This window comes from Falco rusticolus, chromosome W (genome assembly GCF_015220075.1).
Source record: "Falco rusticolus isolate bFalRus1 chromosome W, bFalRus1.pri, whole genome shotgun sequence".
NCBI lineage: Eukaryota > Metazoa > Chordata > Aves > Falconiformes > Falconidae > Falco > Falco rusticolus.
Genome location: NC_051209.1, coordinates 13866135 through 13878155, shown reverse-complemented (window position 1 = coordinate 13878155; position 12021 = coordinate 13866135).

Sequence of the window (12021 nt, the reverse complement as noted above, 5' to 3'; positions counted from 1 at the left end):
TGTCCAGGTTCACCACATCGATAACAAATACCAAATCCTGATATACCATTGTTCCCCCTTCGATGTCCACCTATATGATTTGTTAAGGCTGCTGCGATTATATGCCCTTGCTCCCTCATCGCAGCAGTAAAGGCAGCCGCTTGGTTATTTTGTTCGGCTCGAGTAGCTCTAAGTAACATTTCATCTACGGGACTTCCTTGGGGTAGTGTTGCTAAGACCGCCCTTGTTCTTGGGTTAGCCGCTTCAAAGGCGAGGGTGCGGAACAAATGTTCCTGCAGGTCCAAAGGTAAATCAGAATTGTTCTTTAATGCTGCAGACAAATGGTCTACAAATTGTCCATAGGGCTCCGTTGTCCCCTGACGAACAGTGGTATAGGAAGCAGGTTTCTTCTTGTCTGGCACAGACAAAAGGGCTCGATGTGCTAGAGTTTGAGCAAGTTGATGCATTTGTATAGGATACTGCAATTGAACCTGTGTAGTAAAGTCCCTGCCCAGTTAACATATCTGCCTGTACACCATAAAGTGGATCTCCTATATTTGGATCGTGATGTCTGTTTGCTTCCTCTACGGCTAGTCTCTTCCACTCCCTCGCAAACAATAGATATTGAGAAGGAGTCAATAACAGGGAAGCAAGTCCAGCACAATCAGCAGGTGAAAGAACGTCTGCTGTGAAAATAAACTGGATGATCTGTCATGCAGCCTCTGAACGCAGACCATGAGTAGTGATCGTTTGCTTTGCCTGTTGCAATATTTTCCAATCATGCGGCTCCCATTGTGCACCAAGGTTATTAACCAGTACTGGACAAGCTAACGAGCTGGTCACCTGCCAATCACCCTCCAAAATAGCTTAGGTGAATCACCCTTCTGCTCCACCGGCTTTTCTACCACATCTCCTCCCAATGCTTCTATAGCTGCTGCCTCTACTTTCTTTTCCGCCTTCATAGTTTCCAGAGTGTTAATTATAGACCGCCACGTAGCTCCTAATGCTTGAGCTTCTTTTCCTTCTTTGCCTCCCTTGATTGTAGTATCCCAGAGGCAATTTCCCACTTCTCTCCATTCCGCAATACTAAACAATAATGCGGGCTCGGGAATCTTATCCTTTTTTCGTGCCCAGTGAACTAAAGCCTCCACTTCTGTTTCTTTAGTGCTCTCACCTCTCTTAAAGAGGATACTTGTTAAGAGCTTAATTGCCACGTCTACTTCCATCGCGGTCTTCCTGAGTGCTCTCCCCTCTCACAGAGAGGGTATCAGCAGAGAGCCCTGCCATGTTTTATTCGTCACAGTCTTACCTCGGTGACTGTGCGATCTGCAGCTCTACACCAAACTCTGGACTCTGCTTTTCACCTTCCAGGTTCCGCCCGCCTCCGATCTCCAGCTCCCTAATTGGACAACTTCCCTTCAGGTCCGATGCACGGAGACTTCCACATTTAAGAAAACAGCATTTAAGCGACTTAATGGGTCCCTGTTCGGGCGCCAGACGAAGAGGGTCCCCTGTGGAGAGTCGGCCAAGTCACAACAATCACACCAATATGGCTACATGCCGTGCTCACTTTATTAAACAAACAGGTCATATTTATAACTTAAACCATCCGCTCACACGACTATACACAGAGGTGATTGGATAAAAGTCTCTGGTCACGCGGGCATCCGTGTCGCTGATCGGTGAGCATGCTGCAGGTGCCTGATCAGAGTGTGCCGATGAGAGTGTGTTGATTCCACGGTTCCCAGGACTTGCTCTGCACCTGGCTTCTTGTTTGTGCATAGCTTGTTTTCTTTCTCCCACTGCTTGTTCCCAGGACAATTTAAAGTTGCTCTGCAGCTTCAACTAACAGGCCTGGGTTGTCCAACCCAGATAATGGTAACATATGTCCTTGGTCCTTTAAAAATTCCTCTACAGCAGGGGTCCTCAAACTTTTTAACCAGGGGGCCGGCACGGATGAAGTGGCAGGCAGTCATCTGCGGCTGCTTGGTTTCTCCCCCCAACCCTTGGCGGGGGGGGGGGTGTGGGTGGGGGGCGGAGGGGTTCTGTAAATACTGGGGGCCAGATTGAGGACCCTGGGGGGCCGTATCCGCCCTGCAGGCCGTACTTTGAGGACCCCTGCTCTACAGGGTGAAAAGAAAAGAATACTCTACCTTTAAATAGAAACAAGGTTTATAAGAACCATTGAGAATTAAGTGTGACAAAATATAATTGCAAAAAATTGTTCAACGTGTATGAAATGTTTTAGTATATGTTAAGAGGCGTACTAGCATTGTGGATTTACCACCTAGCACCCATCTCTGTGCAGACATACAATAATCAAATATCTAAACTCTGTGTGTGGATCAGCTCTTCTACACTGCGTGAAGAAACTGGATTTGGGATAACAGGAAGACAAACACTATAACTCCAAAGATACCCCCTTCCTTCTTCTTCGCCCACCTTCATATTCTGAGCAGGACGTCACATGGTATTGAATATCCCTTTGGTCAGCTGGGGTCACCTGTTCTGGCTGTGTCTCCTCCCAACTACATAGAATCATAGAATCATTTAGGCTGGAAAAGACCTTTGAGATCATCAAGTCCAAACCTTAACCCAGGATTGCCAAATCCACCACTAAACCATGTCCCTCAGCACCACATCTATGCATTTTTTAAATACCTCCAGGGATGGTGATTCCACCACCTCCCTGGGCAGCCTGTTCCAATGCTTCACCACTCTCACAGTTAAATTTTTTTCCTAATAGCCAATCTAAACCTCCCCTGGCACAACTTGAAGCCGTTTCCTCTTGTCCTCTCACTAGTTTTCTGGGAGAAGAGACTGACCCCCACCTGCCTACAACCTCCTTTCAGGTAGTTGTAGAGAGTGATAAGATCCCCCCCGGTCTCCTCTTCTCCAGACTTAACAACCCCAGTTCCCTCAGCTGCTCCTCATAAGACTTGTTCTCTAGACTGTTCATCAGCTGTGTTGCCCTTCTCTGGACACACTCCAACACCTCTACATCCCTCTTGACGTGAGGGGCCCGAAACCAAACAGTATTTGAGGTGCAGCCTCACCAGTGCTGAGTGCAGGGGGTTTATCACTTACCCTGTCCTGCTGGCTACACTGTTTCAGACACAAGCCAGGATGCTATTAGCCTTCTTGGCCTCCTGGGCACACTGCTGGCTCATGTTCAGCCGGCCATCAACCAACACCACCAGGACCTTTTCTGGCAGGCAGCTTTCCAGCCACTCTTCCCCAAGCCTGCAGTCTTGCGTGGGGTTGTTGTGACCCAAGTGCACAACTTGGCACTTCTCCTTGTTGAACCTCATACAATTGGTCTTGGCCCATCGGTCCAGCCTGTCCAGATCCCTCTGCAGAGCCTTCCTACCATCAAGCAGATCAACACTCCCCCCCCTCCCTCCCCCCCAACTTGGTGTTGTCTGCAAACTTACTGAGGGTGCATTCAATCCCCTTGCTCAGATCGTCGATAAAGGTATTAAACAGAACTGGCCCCAGTACTGAGCCCTGGGGAACACCACTTGTGACCGGTCACCAGCCAGATGTAACTCCATTCACCACCACTCTTTGGGCTCGGCCAGCCAGCCAGCTTTTAACCCAGTGCAGAGTACACCCGTTCAAGCCATGAGCAGCCAGTTTCTCCAGGAGAATGCTGTGGGAGACAGTGTCAAAGGCTTTACTAAGGTCCAGGTAGACAACATCCACTACCTTTCCCTCATCCACTAAGTGGGTCACCTTGTTATTAAAGGAGATCAGGTTAGTCAAGCAGGACCTGCCTTTCATAAACCCATGCTGGCTGGGCCTGATCAGCTGGTTGTCCTGCACATGCAGCGTGATGGTACTCAACGTGATCTGTTCCATAACCTTCCCCGGCACCGAGGTCAGGCTGACAGGCCTATAGTTTCCTGGATCCTTCTTCCTGCCCTTCTTGTAGATGGGCGTCACATTGGCTAACCTCCAGTCTTCTGGGACCTCTCCGGTTTGCCAGAACTGCTCATAAATGACAAAGAGCGGCTTGGTGAGCTCTTCCGCCAGCTCCTTCAGTACCCTCAGGTGGATCCCATCCGGCCCCTTAGGCTTGTGTACATCTAAGTGGAGCAGCAGGTTCCTCCTGGACTGTGGGGACTTCATTCTGTTCCTCCTCATCTCTGTCTTCCAGCTGAGGGGGCCGAGTACCCAGAGGGAAGCTAGTCTTGCTATTTAAAGACTGAGGCAAAGAAAGCATTAAGTACCTCAGCCTTTTCCTCATCCTCTGTGGCAATGTTCCCTGCCTTATCCAATAAAAGATGAAGATTATCCCTGGCCCTCCTTTTGTTTCTAATGTATTTGTAAAAACATTTTCTGTTATCTTTTACGGCAGCGGCCAGCCTGAGTTCTAGCTGGGCTTTTGCCTCTCTAATCTTTGCCTTGCATAACCTTGCAGCATCCTTTTAGTCCTCCAGAGTTGCCTGCCCCTTCTACCAAAAGTCATAAACTCTCATTTTTTCCCTGAGTTCCAGCCAAAGCTCTCTGTTCAGCCAGGCAGGTCTTGTGCCCCTCCAGCTCATCTTTTGGCACATGAGGATGGCCTGCTCCTGTGCCTTTAAGACTACCTTCTTGAAGAATGTCCAGCCTTCCTGAACACCTTGGCCCTTCAGAACTATCTCCCAAGGGACTCTGTCAACCAGGCTCCTAACAGGCCAGTGTCAGCCCTCTGGAAGTCCAAGGTAGGGCTTCTGCTGATCCTTCTCCTTACTTCTCCAAGAATCAAAAACTCTGTCATCTCATGATCACTATGCCCAAGACATCCTTCAACCACCACATCACCCACCAGTCCTTCCCTGTTTGTAAACAGCAGGTCCAGCAGGGCATCTCCCCTGGTTGGCTCACTGACCAGCTGTGTCAGGAGGTTGTCTTCCACACACTCCAGGAACCTCCCAGACTCTTTCTTCTCCGCTGTGTTGTATTTCCAGTGGATATCCGGTAGGTTGAAGTCCCCCATGAGAACAAGGGCTAGCGATCATGAGACTTCTCCCACCTGCTTGTAGAATGTTTCATCTGTCTCTCCATCATGGTCGGGTGGTCTATAAGAGACTCCCTCATAAGGATATCTTCCTTGTTGGCCTTCCCCCATTCCTTGCCCATAAACATTCAACCTTGTTGTTACTATCATTAAGTTCTAGGCAGTCAAAATACTCCCTGACATACAGGGCTACCCCGGTGCCTCTCTTTCCTTGCCTATCCCTCTGGAAGAGTTTATAGCCAGTCATTTCAGCACTCCAGTTATGTGAGTTATCCCACCAGGTTTCTGTGCTTGTAACTATATCACAATGTCATAGTCTTCCTGCTGCACAATGGCTTCCAGCTCCTCCTGTTTGTTGCCCATGCTTCAGGCGTTGGCATAGATGCACTTCAGTTGTGCTATCGATTTCACCTCCAACCCTGGCATGCTGCCCCCAGGCTCATCTCTAATGAACTTAGTTTTATCCCCTTCCCCCTTCAAATCTAGTTTAAAGCTCTCTCAATGAGCCCTGCTAACTCCTGACCCAGGATCCTTTTCCCCCTTTGAGACAGGTGAACCCCATTCTGTGGTCAGCAAGCCTGGTGCTGTGTAAACTGACCCATGGTCAAAAATCCCAAAATTTAGCCATTGACACCAGGCCCAGAGCCAGGTGTTGATCTATGTGATCTTCTGATTACATGCCTCATCATTCCCTGCAACTGGCAGGATAGAAGAAAACACTACTTGTGCTCCTGATCCCTCAAGCAGTTGCCCCAAGGCCCTGAAGTCTCTCTTGAGTGCCCTCAGACTTCTTGTCCTTTGGACTTCATCATTGCCTGCTTGGAAAACCAGTAATGAGTAATAATCAGAGGGCCATACCAGACAGGGGAGTTTTCAAGTCACATCCTTTACCTGTGCCCCAGGGAGGCAGCAGACTTCCCTATGGGTTGGGTCCGGTTGGCATATCAGGCCCTCTTTGTTACGGAAGGGTTAAGGTTTAATCTTAAGAATTTAGAAGTAGTCATGCATCCCAGGTTTGAACAGTTAGTGTTAAGGTACCTTGTTTGTTTGTAACTAATCATTGTATCCTTGTGAGCAATAAATTCAGGTTCTAACAAAGAGGTAGCCCTGGAGGATGAAGGAAAACCGGCCCAAGGCCAGTGATTCCAGGCCGAAAAAAGAGTAAGAGACCAAGATGACCTGGTTTAAGACTATATATGGGGACTACAAAGGAGAACTCTGGCCAACTGAATAGAGAAGTGGACGGATTTGTAGACGGTCCAGACCACCAAAGACCCCCACTCTGGACAATTGGGCATGCGCGAGGGGAAGGGCAAATATTATAATTAGTTTGGGGTAATATTGTGAATATGTATGTCTTTTCTGGGAAATTTGTTGAATATGTACACATGTACTGCATAAAAAGAGCTACCTGAGAAGGAAGACATGCACATGGAGCTTCCTTCCCTGTGCATCCAGCGCTGCAATAAAGAATGCCTGCTTCTTATTGCTACATTGGTGTTACGGAGTTTTCTTATTCCCGATTTTGGTGACACGTTCCTTTCAGAGCGGAGTCACCAATGACAACCACCTTTCTTTTCTTCCTAGTGGAGCTGGTCATGATGCGTGGGGTTGACCAACTCTCCCTAGGCAACTCCTCCAACACAGACAGGCCTTCATCCACATCATCATTTTCCCGGCCTTCAGGTTCCAGAGCTGCATGCCTATTGTTAGGGGTACCTGGGAAGGTGAAGCAAGCTGGGAGGTGATTTGCCTGCTGCCCCAAGCAGACACCTGTTTCCATTCCTCCCTGTCACTTAGAACCCCTCCTTCTGCCTGGAGACGAGTAGGTAGGGGAGCCTCCGCTTCTTTTGATGTGTCCATCCAGTCAGTGCATTTGTCTCAGTGATGGTAGAGCAGCTCCACCAGTCTATCTCTCTGTCACACTTCCTGATACTCCTTTCTACTTCCTTTTCAGCTCTGCCACCAGGCTGAGCAGATCATCCACCTGGTCGAACCTCACACAGTTGTTATCTCTGCTGCCCTCTGGTAGCAGTGACAGGCTCAGGCACTCCCTGCAGCCTGTGACCTGGACAGCTGCATGTTTACGTGGGAGCTCCGTCTGGATCACCACATGGCTTCTGGCACTGGTTTTTCACCGAGTGGAAACCATGGCTAGGTTTCTTCTGGGAGGGCGATGACCATTACTGGAGCTTGCCTCTTTAAGCCCTTAGGGGGGCGGCACCCTCCCTGAACGAACTGCTGTACCACACTCCTGGTCGTTCTGGCTCCCTGGGGGCTGCTTTTGTATTTGTGGGGGTTTGGCTGCCTTCACTCCTGGCCCACCTATGCTGAGTCAGAGCTGCCGCTCAGGGTCTCAATGCTTTCCTCTCGGGGCGGGGGCGGGGGTGGGGTGGGGAGGGGGGCAGAGGCAGAGGCAGAGGCAGAGGCACCTTCTCTCTCTCTCTGCCCTCAGTTCAGTTCACAGAAAGCTCCCCGCGGTCCCTTGGCGCAATAATCCTCCACTCCGGAGCACCTCTGCCAGAGTAGCACACCTCGGAGACTTCGCTGAAATGGCCAACTTTTCAATATGTAGTATGCGCAATCCTGAATTTAAACCTCAAATCTCTCTTTATGTACCAGAGACCTTGATATCTTTGATATCTGACAGTAAATCAGTCAGAAATGAGACTTCAGTCTCTGAGAAATACAGGCACTGTTAAAAACTTTATCCCTTGGCAGTGATTAAACTCACCATCCATGTAGGTGTCTCACCCAGTAGCACAACATCAGTGCTTCCCAAAGTTTTCCCTTAGCAACCCTACTTCCAGGGTCAGAACCCCACTTTCATTTTCACTTCCAGGCTTGTGGCCCCAAGTGGGGTCATGACCCTAACTTGGGAACTGCTCTATAACACATTGAAAAAATTAACATACCAGCCAGTATGTTATCAGCAAAACAAACCCATCCAGTCTACCCAAGACCTTGCGCAGTCTGTCATCCCTGAAAGTCTTACCTATTAAACATGAGTCAGATTCTCAAAACCATGTATCTACTTGCAAACTCACATACTGCTTTGGGTATGTGTTACCATTGTCTTGTAGTCTGTCTTTGTACTATTTAGCTATGTCTGGTGTTGACAAATATATGCTAACACTTCTGAAAATATGAGCCTCTTTTTTTTCTCATTCATATATTGGAGGTGCTGCTTAGATTTATTATTTGCACATAATAGAGTTCACAGTTATTGTGTGTCAGAAGCAAGATCTGGAAAGTAAACTCATTATCCTCTAACTGCATCTAGTAGGTCTGATTAGCTGTTATCAAAGTCCAAAGTTCCTTCCTTCTCAGTTTTCTGACACATTAGTGCTCTTCAATCCCATGGTGAATTTGAACAAATCCATTTAAAGATTAAGAGATCAAAAGAATGTGCCTATAAAATTCAGGAAAATAAGCCATATGTATGGTTTTAACTCCAAATCAGTCTGTGAGCTGAACATTATGGCTCTTACCTTGTTTTCATGCCATATTTCTCTACTGTGTGATAATTTCATTGGCCATGTTGTTTAGGAGTAATGAAGCTGTGAATTATACAGGTAATCCCAAGTGAGTGTCAGCAAAATCCAGCCACTAAGGTCCATTATGTATTCATGTCTATCAGAAAAAAATGTATTTTGGAGAGTTAACATGTGGGTACTATTTTTCATATGGGTCAGGCAGGCTTGGAATTAAAGAAATAATAAACAAAAAATGTAATTGCTTTATCTTTAGGGAGTTATGAATTTAAAATCTGATACCTTGTGAACCCCTTGGCGTATGTACAAATGTTATGCTTCACCAGAAAGCATGCAAACCTAGTTCTTCAAAGGGATGATACAGATGTTTCTGTGCTGGTGATTCATTGTATAGTAAAATGTCACTGCCTAGAGAACAGCACTGCATACTGAAATTTAATTTCACCTGATTCCCATTTGGAGGGAAAGAAGGAAAAAATTTTATGTCATAAAAAAAAAAAGAAATGGCAGCTGTTTGAAATTTACTGAGGGGCTTGGAATGTAGCTTTAGCTGAGGTATATTAGCAGGCAGAAAGCAAACAAAGAGGTCAAAGGTGCAAAAGAGGTCCCTTATATTGTTTTTAAGTCTGTCATATGAACAGATATCACGAATGCATTCGAGTGTGATCAAAATTATATATACTCACTTGCATTTATTGCACAGATAAATACATTTGGGAACCAGGACATTTTTTCTTATTGTTCAAATGCCTCAAGCTGGATTCCTTGGAATTAATCTGATTTTACTTATGTGCCAGAATACAGGTTTCTGTGTTCAAGCATAGTTGCTCCACTCTGTGTTACTGTGCCTGACTTTTAAATGCCTGCATTTGTGAATGGAGCTCACAGGCCTGGGATTCAGTACACACTACAGAGAACTAGGAGTTTCAGAAATATGATTTAAAGGGGAATATGTATGCCAGATGATAGAAAACACAGAAAAGAAAGATATTTCAGAAAATGTATTTATCTTCTGGTTTTAGAAGTTTGTGCAAGATGGTTTCAGAGTTGTAAACCACCTTCCTGTACTTAGGCATCCAGAGGTTTCTGTTTCTTCATTTAAAAAACAGCCAGGACAGCCTGTTGTGCTGGTTTTGATTGGGATAGAGTTAATTTTTTCTATATTAGCTTGTATGGGACTAGCTTTCGAATTTGTGCTGAAAACACTGATGATAATACAGGGATGTTTTTGTTATTATTGAGTAGTACTTTACACAGAGTCAAGGCCTTTTCTGCTTCTCACACCACCCCATGAGCAAGTAGGGGGTAGACAAGAACTTGGAGGGGACACAGCCAGGACAGCTGACCCCAACTGGCCAAAGGGATATTCCAGACCATATGTCATGCTCAGCAATAAAAAACTGGGGGAAGAAGAAGGAAGAGGGGACATTTGGAGTGATGGCGTTTGTCTTTCCAAGTAACTATTATACATGATGGAGCCCTGCTTCCCTGGAGATGGCTGAACACCTGCCTGCCGATGGAAAGCAGTGAATTAATTCCTCATTTTGCTTTGCTTGTGTGTGAGGCTTTTGCTTTACTGACTAAATTGTTCTTATCTCAAACCTTGAGTTTTCTCACTTTTCTGATTCTCTTCCCTATCCCACTGTGGGGGGAGTGAGCGAGCAGATGCATGGTGCTTAGTTGCTGGCTGGGGTTAAATCACGACAGTCCTTTTTGGTGCCAAACATGAGGCTCGAAGGGTTCCAGATAACAACAGATATGATTAGAATGTGCTAGATCCAATTTATAGCTGTTATAGCTGTTTAGCTATTAAGGGGCAGGTTTCTGTGCTTGCCATGGGGCTTGCTTGCCTTACTGTACATTAGTCTAGTGCTCGTTAGTGACTACTTTTTGCTTTCACTGCTTGCTGTACTGCTTATCATCTCACTGTGCTGTGCCTGGGAGCATTTTGATAACAGCAGTGGTGATGTGCCTGGGCTGGCAGGTGGCCAGGGCATGGCTGCTGTTTCTGTGCTGCTGTACTGGACAGGCTGGAACTCCAGTATGAGATTGAGTCAAAGGGACTGTGACCTGTGGATGAGTCCACGTGGGAGCAGGACACCCCAAAGTCCCTGTGGCCATGAATAAGCCCATGCCTGAGCAGGTGTATCTCGGAGTGTCTGTGACCATGGTTATGTCTGTGCTGCAGCAGGTATGCCTCTGAAGGGATTGTGGCCCAAGGACAGGTCCATGCTGCGGTAGGTACACCTTGAAGCATCAGTGGCTGTGTGTGAGGTCATGCTGGAGCACCTCAAAGTGTGTGGCCATGGATAAGCCCATGACAGAGCAGGTACGCCCCTGAAGGGACTGCAGCCAGGGATAAGGCCATGCTGGAGCTGATTCAGTTCTGAAGAGACTGTGGCTGTGGGTAAGGCCATGCTGGAGCAGGTCTACAGTCATGTCCCATGCATGGATAAGGTCATGTTGGAACAGGTGCACCTCAAAGTGACTGTGGCTGTGGATGAGTCTATGCCGCAGCAGGGATACCCCTGGAGAGACTGTGGTTCATAGCTGAGGCTCCACTTGGAGCAGGTACAACCCTAAGGGACTGCAGTCTGTGGATAAGTCCAAGCCAGAGCAGGGGCAAGGGGAGTTCATTGGAATGTTAAACCCTACGGGCTGGTCCGAAGGGACCAGGGGTGGAGATTATAGTGGATATACTTTTAAATTGTTGTAACCCATGATTTGAGTTTCATGTTATAGGAATGACTATAGCAACAACCACCTGAACCATTGGAGGACAAGCCTTACAAGAAGCAGTGCAAGTGCAGCAGTGACCCGACCTGAGCTGGCTTTGATGTCCAATAACCCCATACAACACACAACCTCTCTTCTCCTGAGTGACCACCAAAAGAGATCATGTTCATGGACTAAATGAACTCAATGGACATTTTGTGGACATTTGTGGACATTTATAGACATTTTTACAGGGGTGGTCCATGGAGTAAGGGAATAATATCTGTGTATTATATCAAAGGATGGGAAGAAGGGTGGTGGTTAATGAGGCACCAAAAAGGACTGTCATGGTTTAACCCCAGCTGGCAACTAAGTACCACGCAGCCACTCGCTCACTCCCCTCTTCCCTGAGGGATGGGGGGAAGAATCAGGAAAAAGGTAAAACTTGTGGGTTGAGATAAGAACAATTTAATAATTAAAATAAGTAATAACAATAGCAACAACAACAACAATAATAATAATAATAAAGGAGAGAGTGGGAGAGAGGAATAAAATCTAAGAGGAAAAGCACAACAAGTGATGCACAATACAGTTACCACCTGCTGACTGATGCCCAGCCAGTCCCTGAGCAGTGATTGGCAGGCCCAAGCCAACCATCCCCATACCCTCCACTCAGCATAATGTTCTATGGTATGGAATATCCCTTTGGCTAGTTCAGGTCAGCTGTCCTGGCAGTGTGCCCTCCCTGTCTTCTTGTGCTCCTCCTCACTGGCAGAGCATGAGAAACTTGAAAAGTTTTTGATTTAGAGTAAGCACTACTTAGTAACAACT